This window comes from Pleurodeles waltl, chromosome 6 (genome assembly GCF_031143425.1).
Source record: "Pleurodeles waltl isolate 20211129_DDA chromosome 6, aPleWal1.hap1.20221129, whole genome shotgun sequence".
NCBI lineage: Eukaryota > Metazoa > Chordata > Amphibia > Caudata > Salamandridae > Pleurodeles > Pleurodeles waltl.
The window spans coordinates 659,457,460-659,474,267 of NC_090445.1; the positions used below are offsets into that span (position 1 = coordinate 659,457,460).

At 49.2% G+C, this 16,808-nt stretch overlaps 1 protein-coding gene across 4 annotated transcripts in view; it reads left to right on the forward strand.

Moving 5' to 3' along the window:
* Positions 1-16,808, forward strand: part of KDM5B (lysine demethylase 5B) — a 768,574-nt gene that overhangs the window by 390,666 nt on the left and 361,100 nt on the right. The gene's annotated exons all lie outside the window — the stretch shown is intronic.

The following is a 16,808-nucleotide window of genomic DNA, read 5'->3' on the forward strand; positions in this document are numbered from 1 at the left end:
CCTCTGGCAGGCTCTCCTAGCACAGAGGAGCAGGTTGCAGGTCTCTGTATGTGAGGGCTTCCCTGCATGAGCAGAGATGCCTCTACGAGCTCCAGCTCCATTACACTGGACTTCGCAAGTGCGGGGTGTAGGAAAATACCCTCTTTTTGGCGTGGTTACTCCCACTTTTTGCCTGCTATCAGTATGCTTTGACTGTGTTCACTGGGACCCTCCTAACCAGGACTCCAGTGACTGCGTTCTCTCCCTCTAAATTTGTTTGCTTAGGACTTTGCACACCTGTAGGAAAGTGCCCTCTTTTTTGGCATGGTTACCCCCATTTTCTGCCTTTTGTCAGTGTGTTTGACTGTGTCCACTGAGATACTGCTAACCAGGACTCCAGTGGTTATGCTCTCTCACTTCTAACTTGGTAACTGTACCTTTTTCTTCCCACAATTGGCATATTGGTACCCCCATGTAAGTCCCTAGTATATAGTACCTACGTACCCAGGGCATTGGTGTTCCAGGGCATCCCTTTTGGCTGCAGCAGTTATTCTGCCACCCATGGGGAGCCCATGCAATGGTTCTGCAGGCCTGCCATTGCAGTCTGTGTGAAACAGGTGCATGCACCCGTTTTCACAACAGGTCACTGCATCAAGTCACTATAAGTCACCCCTGTGGTAGTTCCTCTCTGCCCAGAGGGCAGGGTGCAGGTACCGGTGTGTGAGGTCACCCCTGCACTAGCAGAGGTGCCCCCACAAACGCCATATCCATTTTCCTGGACTCTGAATACGGGGATGCCATTTTCCGTGTGTACTGGACATAGGTAGTCACAGGTGACTTACCTATGTCCAGCTACATAATGGTAACTCCGAACCTGGCCATGTTTGATACCAAACATGTGTAAGGAAATGCCTCTTTTGGCATGGTTACCCCCTGACTTTTTGCCTTTGCTGATGCCAAGTTATGATTTGAAAGTGTGCTGAGGCCTGCTAACCAGGTCCCAGCACCAGTGTTCTTTCCCTAACCTGTACCTTTGTTTTAACAATTGGCACATCCTGGCATCCAGGTAAGTCCCTTGTAACTGGTACCCCTGGTACCAAGGGCCCTGATGATCCAAAAGATATGAAGAATAGAGCAGAGCTCTGAGGTGACTCCCTAGCACAACATGCGGTAGAAAATCTGAGGTACTGGTGCTTCTCTCAGGAAGGTTCTAAAGGGTGGTGTCACCTGATGGTGGTGGATTCCTGAAGAAGAAGAAGACAACCTGTGGAGAGAGAGACCAAGTCCAAAAGCCACAGTGGAGTCCAGGAGGAGTAGGAGCTACTGCCCACCCAGCTGTGCTTGCAGGAGTTGGTCGACGGTGAGGAAAAAAAGGTCAGCCCTGGAGCCGGAGAAGAGTTCCTGAAGGATGCAGAAGATGTCCCACGCTGGAGTAAAGATTGCAGATGGGTGTCGATGCAGGAATTCCACCAACAAGCCTTGGCTAAGGCAAACTTGCGGTTAGTGGAAAAGTGGTGCTGCCGGGGACGAGAAAGGCCTAGGAGGACTCAACCCAGGAGGAGGAGTCACAGGGGACCCTCCGCATCGCAGAGAGTCCACAGGAGCAGAGGCAGCACCCACAGGAGTCCCACAGGCTGGGGACACAGAAGTCACAGAAGGAGCCCACGCTGCACTACAGAAAGGGAACTCACGCCGTACTATAACCACGCAGAGAGCTGATCGTTGCAGGAAGGAGTGATGGGGACTGGAGCTACACGTCGCCTGAAGATCCCTTGGAGGAGATGCAAACAAACCTTGTTTTCTGCAAGAGATGCGGTGCACGGGGGTACTGTCCTGCGTGGGAAATCAAGGGGTTACCTCGTTCAAAGTTGGATAGCTGTCAGAGAGAACCAAGAGGACTACTCCGGACCACCACCTGTCAAGCAGGATCCATGCTGCTCAAGATGAGGGGAGATCCACGCAGCCGGTCATCGTTGCAGCAGGTGAATGCGGATGCAGGGGATTGACTCCTTCACTCTAAAGGGAAATTCCTTTTTGTTCAGGCTGAAAAGCTGCTGTCTTCTGAGGATGCACAGTGAGGTAAATGTTGTAAAGCTGGCAGGAGCCGTGGAAACAGTTGCAGAAGAGTCTTCCTTGTGGATTGCAGCACTGTTGGTTCCTGGAGGGTCCAGTCACCGTTATTGTGGCCAGAAGTCAAGTGGAGGTTGCAGAAGAGTACTGCTGGAATCTTGCAAGCCGAATCCAAGGACCCACCCAAGTTAGACCATAGATAGCCCTGAAAGGGGGACTGGTCACCTAGCCAGGTAAGCAGCTATCAGGAGAGGGCCCAGACGTCACCTGTCTGGCCTGGCCACTCAGATGCTCCCAGAGTTCCCTGCCAACCTTGGAAACAAGACGGCAGAAACCAGGGACCCTCTGGGGGAGATCGGAGCACCACCTTGGGCTGCCTGGAACACTCTGTAAGACTGGTGGTAGCGATGTTGGGGGTCCTCTAAGGAGCCCCTAGAGTACATGGAATCATACTTCAATGACTTGCAACAGTATTGGGGTATGATTCTGACATGTTGTAGGAAGTTGGCTCTGTATGTACTATTTCAAAGTAAGAAATAGCATGCACAGAGTCCAAGGGTTCCCCTTAGAGGTAAGATAGTTGCAAAAAGAGATAATTTTAATGCTCTATTTTGTGGTAGTGTGGTCGAGCAGTATGCTTATCAGAGGGTAGTGTTAAGCATTTGTTGCACATACACAGGCAATAAATGGGGAACACACACTCGGACAATTCCTGGCCAATAGGTTTGTATATAGAAAAATATATTTTCTTTGTTTATGTTAAGAACCACAGGTTCAAGATTTACAAACAATACTTTAAATGAAAGGTATTTCACTTAGGAACTTTGAATTAGCAAAATAGCATATACAGTTTTCACACAAATGGCAATAAGCTATTTTAAAACTGGACACAGTGCAATTTTCAACAGTACCTGGGAGAGGTAAGTATGTGTTAGTTTTGCAGGTAAGTAAACCACCTACAGGGTTCAAAGTTGGGTCCAAGGTAGCCCACCGTTGGGTGTTCAGGGCAACCCCAAAGTTACCACACCAGCAGCTCAGGGCCGGTCAGGTGCAGAGGTCAAAGTGGTGCCCAAAACGCATAGGCTTCAATGGAGAAGGGGGTGCCCCGGTTCCAGTCTGCCAGCAGGTAAGTACCCGTGTCTTCGGAGGGCAGACCAGAGGGGTTTTGTAGGTCACCGGGGGGGGACACAAGTCAGCATACAAAGTACACCCTCAGAGGCACAGGGGCGGCTGGGTGCAGTGTGCAAACAGGCGTCAGGCTTGCAATGGAGTCCAATGGGAGACCAAGGGGTCTCTTCAGCGATGCAGGCAAGGGGGGGGGTTGCTCGGGGTAGCCACCACCTGGGCAAGGGAGAGGGCCCCCTGGGGGTCGCTCCTGCACTGGAGGTCAGATCCTTCAGGTCCTGGGGGCTGCGGGTGCAGTGTCCTTACCAGGAGTCGGGTTCTTAGAAGCAGGCAGTCGCGGTCAGGGGGAGCCTCTGGATTCCCTCTGCAGGCGTCTCTGTGGGGGCTCGGGGGGGGGGTTAACTCTGGCTACTCACGGGCTCGCAGTCGCCGGGGAGTCCTCCCTGTAGCGTTGTTTCTCCACAAGTCGAGCCGGGGGTGTCGGGTGCAGAGTGCAAAGTCTCACGCTTCCGGCGGGAAACGTGTGTTCTTTCAAAGTTGCTTCTTTGTTGCAAAGATGTTTCTTCTTTGGAGCAGAGCCGCTGTCCTTGGGAGTTCTTGGTCCTTTTAGATGCAGGGTAGTCCTCTGAGGCTTCAGAGGTCGCTGGACCCTGGGGAACGCGTTGCTGTAGCAGTTCTTTTGAAGTGGGGAGACAGGCCGGTAGAGCTGGGGCCAAAGCAGTTGGTGTCTCCGTCTTCTCTGCAGGTTTTTCAGCTCAGCAGTCCTTCGTCTTAGGTTGCAGGAATCTATCTTGCTGTGTTCTGGGAGCCCCTAAATACTCAATTTAGGGGTGTGTTTAGGTCTGGGGGGTTAGTAGCCACTGGCTACTAGCCCTGAGGGTGGCTACACCCTCTTTGTGCCTCCTCCCTGAGGGGAGGGGGGCACATCCTATCCCTATTGGGGGAATCCTCCATCTACAAGATGGAGGATTTTTTAAAGTCAGAGTCACCTCAGCTCAGGATGCCTTAGGGGTTGTCCTGACTGGCCAGTGACTCTTCCTTGTTTTTCTCATTATCTCCTACGGCCTTGCTGGAGGGGGTGGGCAACTCCACTAGTTGGAGTGCCCTGGGGTGCTGTAACAAAGGGGGTGAGCCTTTGAGGCTCACCGCCAGGTGTTAATGTTCCTGCAGGGGGAAGTGAGAAGCACCTCCACCAGTACAGGCTTTGTTACTAGCCACAGAGTGACAAAGGCACTCTCCCCATGTGGCCAGCAACATGTCTGGTGTGTGGCAGGCTGCTAAAACTAGTCATCCTACTCTGGTAGTCGGTTAAGGTCTCAGGGGGCATCTCTAAGATGCCCTCTGGGGTGTATGTTACAATAAAATGTACACTGGCATCAGTGTGCATTTATTGTGCTGAGAAGTTTGATACCAAACTTCACAGTTTTCAGTGTAGCCATTATGGTGCTGTGGAGTTCGTGCATGACAGACTCCCAGACCATATACTCTTATGGCTACCCTGCACTTACAATGTCTAAGGTTTTGCTTAGACACTGTAGGGGCATAGTGCTCATGCACTTATGCCCTCACCTATGGTATAGTGCACCCTGCCTTAGGGCTGTAAGGCCTGCTAGAGGGGTGACTTATCTATACTTCATAGGCAGTGTGAGGTTGGCATGGCACCCTGAGGGGAGTGCCATGTCGACTTACTCGTTTTCTCCCCATTAGCACACACAAGCTGGCAAGCAGTGTGCATAAGATATGCTGCAGCCCTTATCCTGGCATCAGGGCCCTTGGTACCAGGGGTACCAGTTACAAGGGACTTACCTGGATGCCAGGGTGTGCCAATTGTGGAGACAATGGTACATTTTAGGTGAAAGAACACTGGTGCTGGGGCCTGGTTAGCAGGGCCCCAGCACACTTCTCAGTCAAGTCAGCATCAGCATCAGGCAAAATGTGGGAGGTAACTGCAACAGGGAGCCATTTCTTTACAGACAGGACAAAACCATTTCGGAAAACTAAACAATTTTTCGTCGCATTCCAAAAACCCCATGCTGGTAACCCTATATCCAAACAAGGTATAGCCAGATGGATAGTTAAATGCATGCACACTTGTTACCTAAAAGCTAAAAGAGAACTACTAATTTCACCAAAGGCACACTCCACTAGGAAGAAAGGGGCAACAATGGCCTTACTAGATAACATACCAATGACGGAGATTTGTAAGGCAGCCACTTGGTCCACACCTCATACATTTACCAAACACTACGGTGTAGATGTGTTAGCAACACAACAAGGCACAGTAGGACAGGCTGTACTAAGAACATTATTTCAAACACCTTCAACTCTTACAGGCTGACCACCGCTTTTGGGAGGATTACTGCTTTGTAGTCTATGCACTGCATGTGTCTCTGCAGCTACACATGCCATTGAACGGAAAATGTGACTTAACCAGTGTACATCTGTTCGTGGCATGTTCCGCTGCAGTCTCACATGCGCCCTCCCACCTCCCCGGGAGCCTGTAGCCATTTCAGTTGCAATTAGTAAACTGTATATATGTAAATAAACATTCCTTTAGACTAAACTATGTACATACATTTCTATTCCATTGCATGGACATCTTTACTATTCTCATTCTACCACTACCTCACCCTATGCGGGAAAACAATCTAAGATGGAGTCGATGCCCATGCGCAATGGAGCCGAAAGGGAGGAGTCACTCTGTCCCGTGACTCGAAAAGACTTCCTCGAAGAAAAACAACTTGTAACACTCCGAGCCCAACACTAGATGGCAGGAACAGTGTACAGCATGTGAATCTGCAGCGGAACATGCCACGAACAGATGTATAAAACAATGTTGCCAGACATCCGAGGCTGCTAATTCAGTAGCGGTCCAGGCGTGGACCTAGCCATCCACATATTATTGCCAACAATCCTCCTGTTACATGCAGAAAGTTCCCGGACACCAAATGGAGGTCCAAAAAACTTTTATTCACCAATGCTTCCTACCAGAACGTGTTTCAGCCGTATCCTTGATCACGTAATAGTCTGGATCTTGGGCTGGAGTGGCTGAACTTGGCCTCCGCCTACAAGGTATCCCAAGTAAACCACAGTTCCCTGCCCTATCTGGCATATGGATGCCTTGATAGAGAGGCCTGCTGCTTGCAGGGCCTTCAAAACCTTCTTCAGGTGGACCAGGTGATCCTGCCAGCTGGAGCTAAAGACAGCAATATCGTCAAGATAAGCTGCACTAAAGGACTCCAAACCAGCAAGGACTTGATTCACCAACCTTTGGAAGGTGGCAGGGACATTTTTTAAACTAAAGGGCATAACAGTGAACTGATAATGCCCATCAGGTGTGGAGAATGCACCCTCAAGGACAGTAGCCATTGGCTACTGCCCTCCCAGATCTAAACACATCCCTAAATTCAGTATTTAGGGGCACCCCAGAACCTAGGAAACTAGATTCCTGCAACCTAAGACGAAGAAGGACTGCTGACCTGAAAGCCCTGCAGAGAAGACGGATACACCAACTGCTTTGACCCCAGCTCTACTGGCCTGTCTCCCCACTTCAAAAGAACTGCTCCAGCGACGCGTTCCACAGGGTCCAGCGACCTCTGAAGCCTCAGAGGACTACCCTGCATCTAAAAGGACCAAGAACTCACGAGGACAGCGGCTCTGCTCCAAGGAAGAAGCATCTTTGCAACAAAGAAGCAACTTTGAAAGAACACACGTTTCCTGCCGGAAGCGTTAGACTATGCACTCTGCACCCGACGCCCCCGGCTAGACTGGTGGAGAACCAACGCTACAGGAAGGACTCCCCGGCGACAGCGAGCCCGTGAGTAGCCAGAGTTGACCCCCCCCCTGAGCCCCCACAGCGACACCTGCAGAGGGAATCCAGAGGCTCCCCTTGACCGCGACTGCCTGCTTCAAAGAACCCGATGCCTGGTAAGGACTCTGCACCCGCAGCCCCCAGGACCTGAAGGATCTGGCTTCCAGTGCAGGAGTGACCCCGAGGTGGCCCTCTCCCTTGCCCAGGTGGTGGCTACCCTGAGGAGCCCCCCCCCCCCCCCCCCCTTGCCTTCCTGCATTGCTGAAGAGACCCCTAGGTCTCCCATTGAACTACATTGCAAACCCGACGCCTGTTTGCACACTGCACCCGGCTGCCCCTGTGCCGCTGAGGGTGTACTTTTTGTGCTGACTTGTGTCCCCCCCCGGTGCCCTACAACCCCCCTGGTATGCCCTCCGAAGACGCGGGTACTTACCTGCTGGCAGACTGGAACCGGGGCACCCCCTTCTCCGTTGAAGCCTATGCGTTTTGGGCACCACTTTGACCTCTGCACCTGACCGGCCCTGAGCTGCTGGTGTGGTAACTTTGGGGTTGCCCTGAACCCCCAACGGTGGGCTACCTTGGACCCAACTTTGAACCCTGTAGGTGGTTTAGTTACCTGCAAAACTAACAAACACTTACCTCCCCCAGGAACTGTTGAAAATTGTACTAAGCGTCCAGTTTTAATAGCTTATTGCCATTTGTGTTAAAACTGTATATGCTATTTTGCTAATCCAAAGTTCCTAAGTGAGATACCTTTTATTTAAAGTATTGTTTGTAAATCTTGAACCTGTGGTTCCTAAAATAAACTAAGAAAATATATTTTTCTATATAAAAACCTATTGTCCTGGAATTGTGTTTGTGTGTGTGTTCCCCATTTATTGCCTGTGTGTGTACAACAAATGCTTAACACTACCCTATGATAAGCCTACTGCTCGACCACACTACCATAAAAAATAGAGCTTTAGAATTATCTCTTTTTGCCACTATCTTACCTCTAAGGGGATCCCTTGGACTTTGTGCATGCTATTTCTTACTTTGAAATAGTACATACAGAGCCAACTTCCTACAGTGTGCATTTATTGTGCTGAGAAGTTTGATACCAAACTTCCCAGTTTTCAGTGTAGCCATTGTGGTGCTGTGGAGTTCGTGCATGACAGACTCCCAGACCATATACTCTTATGGCTACTCTGCACTTACAATGTCTAAGGTTTTGCTTATACACTGTAGGGGCATAGTGCTCATGCACAAATGCCCTCACCTGTGGTATAGTGCACCCTGCCTTAGGGCTTTAAGGCCTGCTAGAGGGGTGACTTAACTATGCCTCCAGCAGTAGGTTAGGGGCATGGCACCCTGAGGGGAGTGCCATGTTGACTTAGTCGTTTTCTCCCCACCAGCACACACAAGCTGTGATGCAGTGTGCATGTGCTGAGTGAGGGGTCCCCGGGGTGGCATAATACATGCTGCAGCCCTTGGAGACCTTCCCTGGCCACGGGGCCCTGGGTACCAGGGGTACAAGTTACAAGGGACTTATCTGGGTGCCAGGGCTGTGCCAATTGTGGGAACAAAGGTACAGTTTAGGGAAAGAACACTGGTGCTGGGGCCTGGTTAGCAGGGTCCCAGCACACCTATGATAACTGGCATCAACAAAAGGCAAAAAGTTAAGGGGTTACCATGCCAAGGGAGGCATTTCCCTACAGGTTGATAGTGCCAATAAAAGTTCATACGAATGCTCTATTTTGTAGTAGTGTGGTCGAGCAGTAGGCTTATCAGAGGGTAGTGTTAAGCATTTGTTGTATATACACAGGCAATAAATGAGGAACACACACTCAAAGACAATTCCAGGCCAATAGGTTTTTATATAGAAAAATATTATGTTCGATGGCATCTGTCGCTGTAGATACACATGGTATGCATGAGCTCGCCATCTGGTGTTGGGTCGGAGTGTTACAAGTTGTTTTTCTTCGAAGAAGTGTTTTCGAGTCACGGGACCGAGTGACTCCACCTTCTGTGCTCATTGCGCATGGGCGTCGACTCCATCTTCGATTGTTTTCTTTCCGCCATCGGGTTCGGACGTGTTCCTGTCGCTCCGAGTTTCGGAACGGAAAGATAGCTGAAGACGGAAGATTTTCGACGGTATCGTTGCGATCCGGTTAGAGATAGACACATACAACGACGCGTTGAACATCGAAGCGCTTCGGTGCCCTTCGGGGTAGATTTCGGCACCCCGTCGGGGCCTAGTCGGCCCGACCGCGTGGAGGACAACGCCGATGGAACGGACCCCGTTTCGATTCTGCCCCGAATGCCACAACAAATATCCTTATACGGACCTACACTCGGTCTGTAATCTGTGCCTGTCACCCGAGCACAGCGAAGAATCCTGTGAGGCCTGTCGGGCGTTCCGGTCCCGAAAAACTCTGCGCGACCGTCGAGCGAGAAGACTGCAGATGGCGTCCACGCCAAAAGAGCGTCGACAGTTCGAGACAGAAGAGGAACAGGAGGAATCCTTTTCCATCCAGGATTCAGACTCCGACGAGCTACACTCTACAAGAACTGTGAGTAAGACGTCGAGATCAAACCTTAAAAAAGGAAAGAAGGCCCAGGGGACGCCACTGCCAACCGGCCATGGCTCCACCCAAATTCTCGGTGACCAACAATCGGCACCGAAAAAGGCCCATTCAGTGTCAAGATCGTCCGACTCCGGTCGAGACACCGGCACGCAGCCTCCTCGAGACCGAGAGAGTGCTAAACAGAAGCATCGACACCGAGAGTTCGGTGTCGACACGGATCGACGCCGAGACAGTGGCGCCGAAGACCATAGAGGCCAAGAATTTTCGGCACAGAAAAAAAGGAAGGTTACCTCGGAGCCGAAAAAACAATCGACAGGGTTTTCGGAGCCGAAAAAAGCGACATCAGACCCTGTTTCTGGCTCCTACACTGAAGAGCATTCTATGTCTTCTCAAATGAAGAAACATAGATTTGAACAAGAACTGCAATCCACTGACGTGGATCACACGCAAAAGCGTATCTTTATTCAGCAGGGGACTGGGAAGATCAGTACCCTTCCACCTGTCAAACGAAAGAGAACGCTTCAGTTTACTCCTCAGCAACAAACAGCACAAAAGGTAACACCTCCTCCCTCGCCTCCACCTGTAACTCCGGCTTCGCCAACTTACACCCCGTCACATTCGCCAGCTCACACCGCCATGAGCCACGATGACCAAGATCAGGATGCGTGGGACTTGTACGACGCACCAGTGTCTGATAACAGCCCAGACACATACCCAACTAGGCCATCACCACCGGAAGACAGCACAGCCTACTCACAAGTGGTGGCTAGAGCAGCACTATTCCATAATGTGGAACTACACTCGGAACAAGTAGAGGATGATTTTTTATTTAACACCCTCTCTTCAACCCACAGCTCCTACCAAAGCCTGCCGATGCTCCCAGGCATGCTACGCCATGCAAAGGACATTTTCAAGGAGCCAGTAAAAAGTAGGGCAGTGACGCCTAGGGTGGACAAGAAGTATAAGGCGCCTCCTACGGACCCTGTATTCATCACCTCTCAGCTGCCACCAGACTCTGTGGTGGTAGGGGCTGCCAGAAAAAGGGCAAACTCACACACTTCTGGGGATGCACCTCCCCCAGATAAAGAAAGTAGGAAGTTCGATGCAGCCGGGAAGAGGGTTGCTGTCCAAGCAGCAAACCAGTGGCGCATCGCAAATTCACAAGCGCTGTTAGCGCGATACGACAGAGCCCACTGGGATGAGATGCAGCATCTCATTGAACATCTCCCAAAAGATCTGCAAAAAAGAGCAAAACAGGTTGTTGAGGAGGGTCAAAACATTTCCAACAATCAAATACGCTCCTCCATGGATGCAGCAGACACGGCCGCAAGAACCATTAATACGTCGGTTACCATCCGTAGGCACGCATGGCTCAGAACGTCTGGATTCAAGCCAGAAATTCAGCAGGCAGTGCTTAACATGCCAGTAAACGAAAAACTTCTGTTCGGTCCGGAGGTCGACACAGCCATAGAAAAGCTCAAGAAGGACACTGACACTGCCAAGGCCATGGGCGCACTCTATTCCCCGCAGGGCAGAGGATCTTATAACACCTTCCGCAAAACACCTTTTAGAGGAGGGTTTCGGGGTCAGGCCACACAAGCTAGCACCTCACAGTCCGCACCGCCCACCTACCAGGGACAGTACAGGGGAGGTTTTCGGGGCCAGTATAGAGGGGGGCAATTCCCTAGGAATAGGGGAAGATTTCAAAGCCCCAAAACCACTACCAACAAGCAGTGACTCACATGTCACACACCCCTCCCACACAACACCAGTGGGCGGGAGGATACGTCAATATTACGAAGCATGGGACAAAATAACTACAGACACATGGGTCTTAGCAATTATCCAGCATGGTTATTGCATAGAATTCCTGCAATTCCCTCCAGACATACCACCAAAATCACAAAATTTAACAAAATACCATTCACAGCTTCTAGAGATAGAAGTTCAAGCACTACTGCAAAAAAATGCAATAGAATTAGTACCAAGCACACAAATAAACACAGGAGTTTATTCACTGTACTTCTTGATACCAAAAAAGGACGAAACACTGAGACCAATTCTAGACCTCAGAGTAGTAAACACATTCATCAAATCAGACCACTTTCACATGGTCACACTACAAGAAGTGTTACCATTGCTCAAAAAACACAACTACATGACAACCCTAGACCTCAAGGACGCATATTTCCATATACCAATACATCAATCACACAGGAAATATCTAAGGTTTGTATTCAAAGGAATACATTACCAATTCAAAGTATTGCCTTTTGGTTTAACAACCGCTCCAAGAGTATTCACAAAATGCCTAGCAGTAGTCGCTGCACACATCAGAAGGCAGCAAATACATGTGTTCCCGTATCTAGACGACTGGCTAATCAAAACCAGTTCGCTCACACAATGCTCAAACCACACAAATCAAGTCATACAAACCCTCTACAAACTAGGGTTCACCGTCAACTTTGCAAAATCAAACATTCTGCCAAGCAAAGTACAGCAATATCTAGGAGCCATAATAGACACGACAAAAGGAGTAGCAACGCCAACTCCACAAAGGATCCACAATTTCAACAGGGTCATTCAACACATGTCTCCAAACCAAACAATACAAGCAAGAACAATACTACAGCTCCTAGGCATGATGTCCTCATGCATAGCCATTGTCCCAAACGCAAGACTGCACATGAGGCCCTTACAACAGTGCCTAGCCTCACAGTGGTCTCAAGCACAGGGTCACCTTCTAGATCTGGTGTTGCTAGACCGCCAAACTTACCTCTCGCTTCTATGGTGGAACAGTATAAATTTAAACATAGGGCGGCCTTTCCAAGACCCAGTGCCAGAGTACGTAATAACAACAGATGCTTCCATGACAGGGTGGGGAGCACATCTCAATCAACACAACATAAGAGGACAATGGAACATACATCAAACAAAACTGCATATAAATCATCTAGAATTATTAGCAGTTTTTCAAGCACTAAAAGCTTTCCAACCAATCATAACCCACAAATACATCCTTGTCAAAACAGACAACATGACAACGATGTATTATCTAAACAAACAAGGAGGAACACATTCAACGCAGTTAAGCTTGTTAGCTCAAAAAATATGGAAGTGGGCAATCCACCATCAGATTGGTCTAATAGCACAGTTTATTCCGGGGATCCAGAATCAGCTGGCAGACAATCTCTCTCGAGATCACCAGCAAGTCCACGAATGGGAAATCCACCCACAGATTCTGTACACCTACTTCACACTCTGGGGAACACCACAAATAGACTTATTTGCAACAAAAGAGAACGCAAAATGCCAAAACTTCGCGTCCAGATACCCACACAAGCAATCCCAAGGCAATGCCCTATGGATGAACTGGTCAGGAATATTTGCTTACGCTTTTCCTCCTCTCCCTCTCCTTCCTTACCTAGTAAACAAATTGAGTCAAAGCAAACTCAAACTCATTTTAATAGCACCAACTTGGGCAAGACAACCCTGGTACACAACACTGCTAGATCTGTCTGTAGTACCACACATCAAACTGCCCAACAAACCAGATCTGTTAACGCAACACAACCAACAGATCAGACACCCGGACCCAGCATCGCTGAATCTAGCAATCTGGCTCCTGAAATCCTAGAATTCGGACACTTGCAACTTAGCCAAGAGTGTATGGAAGTCATAAAGCAGGCCAGAAGGCCATCCACTAGACACTGCTACGCAAGTAAGTGGAAAAGATTTGTTTGGTACTGCCATCATAATCAGATACAACCGCTAGATGCAACTCCAAAACATATAGTAAATTACTTGCTCCATTTACAAAAAGCAAAGCTAGCCTTCTCTTCTATTAAAATACACCTTGCAGCAATATCTGCATACCTGCAAACTACCTATTCAACTTCCTTGTATAGGATACCAGTTATCAAAGCATTTATAGAAGGGCTTAAAAGAATTATACCACCAAGAACACCACCTGTTCCTTCATGGAACCTAAACGTGGTTCTAACAAGACTCATGGGCCCACCTTTCGAACCCATGCACTCTTGCGGAATACAATTCCTAACCTGGAAAGTTGCCTTTCTCATCGCCATTACATCTCTAAGAAGAGTAAGTGAAATTCAAGCGTTCACAACACAAGAGCCTTTTATACAAATACATAAAAATAAGGTCGTCCTACGACCTAATCCAAAATTTTTACCAAAAGTTATTTCACCATTCCATCTAAATCAAACGGTAGAACTACCAGTATTTTTCCCACAGCCAGATTCTGTGGCTGAAAGAGCACTACATACATTAGATGTCAAAAGAGCATTAATGTACTACATTGACAGAACAAAGAACATCAGAAAAACTAAACAGCTATTTATTGCATTCCAAAAACCTCATGCAGGTAACCCAATATCAAAACAAGGTATAGCCAGATGGATAGTTAAATGCATCCAAATCTGCTACCTTAAAGCAAAAAGACAACTGCCCATTACTCCCAGGGCACATTCAACAAGGAAAAAAGGTGCTTCAATGGCCTTTTTAGGAAACATCCCAATGCAGGAAATATGTAAGGCAGCCACTTGGTCTACGCCTCACACATTCACCAAACACTACTGTATAGATGTGCTATCCGCACAACAAGCTACAGTAGGTCAAGCTGTATTAAGAACTCTATTTCAGACAACTTCTACTCCTACAGGCTAAACCACCGCTTATGGGGAACTAACTGCTTACTAGTCTATGCATACCATGTGTATCTACAGCGACAGATGCCATCGAACTGAAAATGTCACTTACCCAGTGTACATCTGTTCGTGGCATCAGTCGCTGAGATTCACATGGACCCACCCACCTCCCCGGAAGCCTGTAGCAGTTCAGAAGTTACCTTCAATTTTGTACATTTGTATATATATTACTTAATCCTTTAATAGGTACATACTTACATTTTTCATTGCGCGGGCACTATTACTATAGTACAACTCCTACCTCACCCTCTGCGGGGAAAACAATCGAAGATGGAGTCGACGCCCATGCGCAATGAGCACAGAAGGTGGAGTCACTCGGTCCCGTGACTCGAAAACACTTCTTCGAAGAAAAACAACTTGTAACACTCCGACCCAACACCAGATGGCGAGCTCATGCATACCATGTGAATCTCAGCGACTGATGCCACGAACAGATGTACACTGGGTAAGTGACATTTTCATTTCTTAATTCATTTAAGAACCACAAGATTCAGAATTTAGCTAAGTACATAAATTGTAAGGTACTTCACACAGGTAAGTATGGAACTTTGAATTAAAACAGTAAAGTACACGGTTTTGGAAAAAAATGCAATACACTGCAAAAATCAACAGTTCATGGGGAAGGTAAGTATTGGTTAGATTCTCAGGTAAGTAAAGCACTTACAAGTTCAGTCTCCTGGGCATAGGGAGCCCACCGTTGGAGGTTCAAGTCAACCCCAAACCCCCAGCACCCGCAACCCAGGGCCGGTCAGGTGCAGAGGTCAAAGTAGGGCCCAAATAACATAGATGCCTATGGAGAACAGAGGTGTTTCGGTTCTAGTCTGCTAGCAGGTAAGTACCTGCGTCCTCGGGGAGCAGGCCCAGGGGTTTTTTTTTAGAGCACTGGGATGGTCCCAGACAGACAGACAGACAAAATAGACCCTCAACGGCACAGGGGCAGCCCGGTGCAGTGTGCAAAGTAGGTGTCTGGTTGTAAATAGGCATCAGTGGAGAGACCCGGGGGTCACTCTGGCGATGCAGCCAGGGCACAGGGGGGGATTCTCGGGCCAGCCACCAACTGGGCTAGGATGAGAGCTGCCTGCTGGTCACTCTTGCTCCAGTGGCTGGTTCCTCTTGGTCCTGGGGGCTGCGGGTGCAGTGCTTCTTCCAGACGTCTGGTTCCTTTGCTACTGGGCAGTTGCGGTTAGGGGAAGCCTCTGGATCCTCTCTGCAGGCGTCGCTGTGGGGGTGCAGGGAGATCGACTCAGGGTGTCCACCTCATTGGAGTCGCCTGTGGTCCTCTCTGCGGTGTTGGTTCTTCTGGACACAAGCTGGGGGCGTCTGGTGCAGAGTGTGAAGACTCATGCTTCCGGAGTGAGGCTGGACTCTCTTCAAAGATGGTTTCTTTGTTGCAGTTTTGGACAGAGCCTCTGTCATCCGGAGTTTCTTGGTCCTTTAGGTGCAGGTCAGTCCTCTGAGTCCTCAAAGGTCGCTGGTCCCGCTGGATGCGTCGCTGTGCAGGTTCTTTGAGTCTGGAGACAGGCCGATAGGGCCTGGGTCAAGTCAGTTGTCTCCGTTGTCTCTGCGGGGCTTTCAGGTCAGCTGTTCTTCTTGTTTCAGGTTGTAGGAATCTGGTTTCCTGGGTTCAGGGTTGCCCCTAAATACTCAATTTAGGCTACTGTTTAGATCTGAGGGGCAGTAGCCAATGGCTACTGTCCTTGAGGGTTGCTATACCCTCTTTGTGCCTCCTCCCTGTGAGGAGGAGGCCACATCCCTAATCCAATTGGGGGGGGAATCCTCCAAAACAAGATGGAGGATTTCCTAAGGCAGGGGTCACCTCAGCTCAGGGCACCTTAGGGGCTGTCCTGGCTGGAGGGTGACTCCTCCTTGTTTTTCTCATTATCTCCTTTGGTCTTGCCGCCAAAATTGGGGGCTGTGTTAGGAGACGGGCATCTCCACTAGCTGGAGTGCCCTGGGGCATTGTAACACGAAGCCTGAGCCTTTGAGGCTCACTGCTAGGTGTTACAGTTCCTGCGGGAGGGAGGAGTGACGCACCTCCACCCAGTGCAGGCTTTGTTTATGGCCCCAGAGAGCACAAAGGCTCTCACCCCAGGGGGCTCAGAAACTCGTCTCAGTGGTAGGCTGGCACAGACCAGTCAGTCCTGCACTGAAGGATTGGGTAAAATACAGGGGGCATCTCTAAGATGCTCTCGGTGTGCATTTTTTAAAATAAATCCAGCACTGGCATCAGTGTGGGTTTATTATTCTGAGAAGTTTGATACCAAACTTCCCAGTGTTCAGTGTAACCATTATGGAACTGTGGATTTCGTTTTGACAAACTCCCAGACCATATACTTAATATGGCCACACTGTTATTACAATGTCTAAGAATAGACTTAGACACTGAAGGGGCATATTGCTCATGCAGTTATGCCCTCACCTGTAGTATAGTGCACCCTGCGTTAGGGCTTTAAGGCCTGCTAGAGGGGTGACTTAACCTATGCCACTGGCAGTATTTTGTGTGCATGGCATTCTGAGGGGGATGCC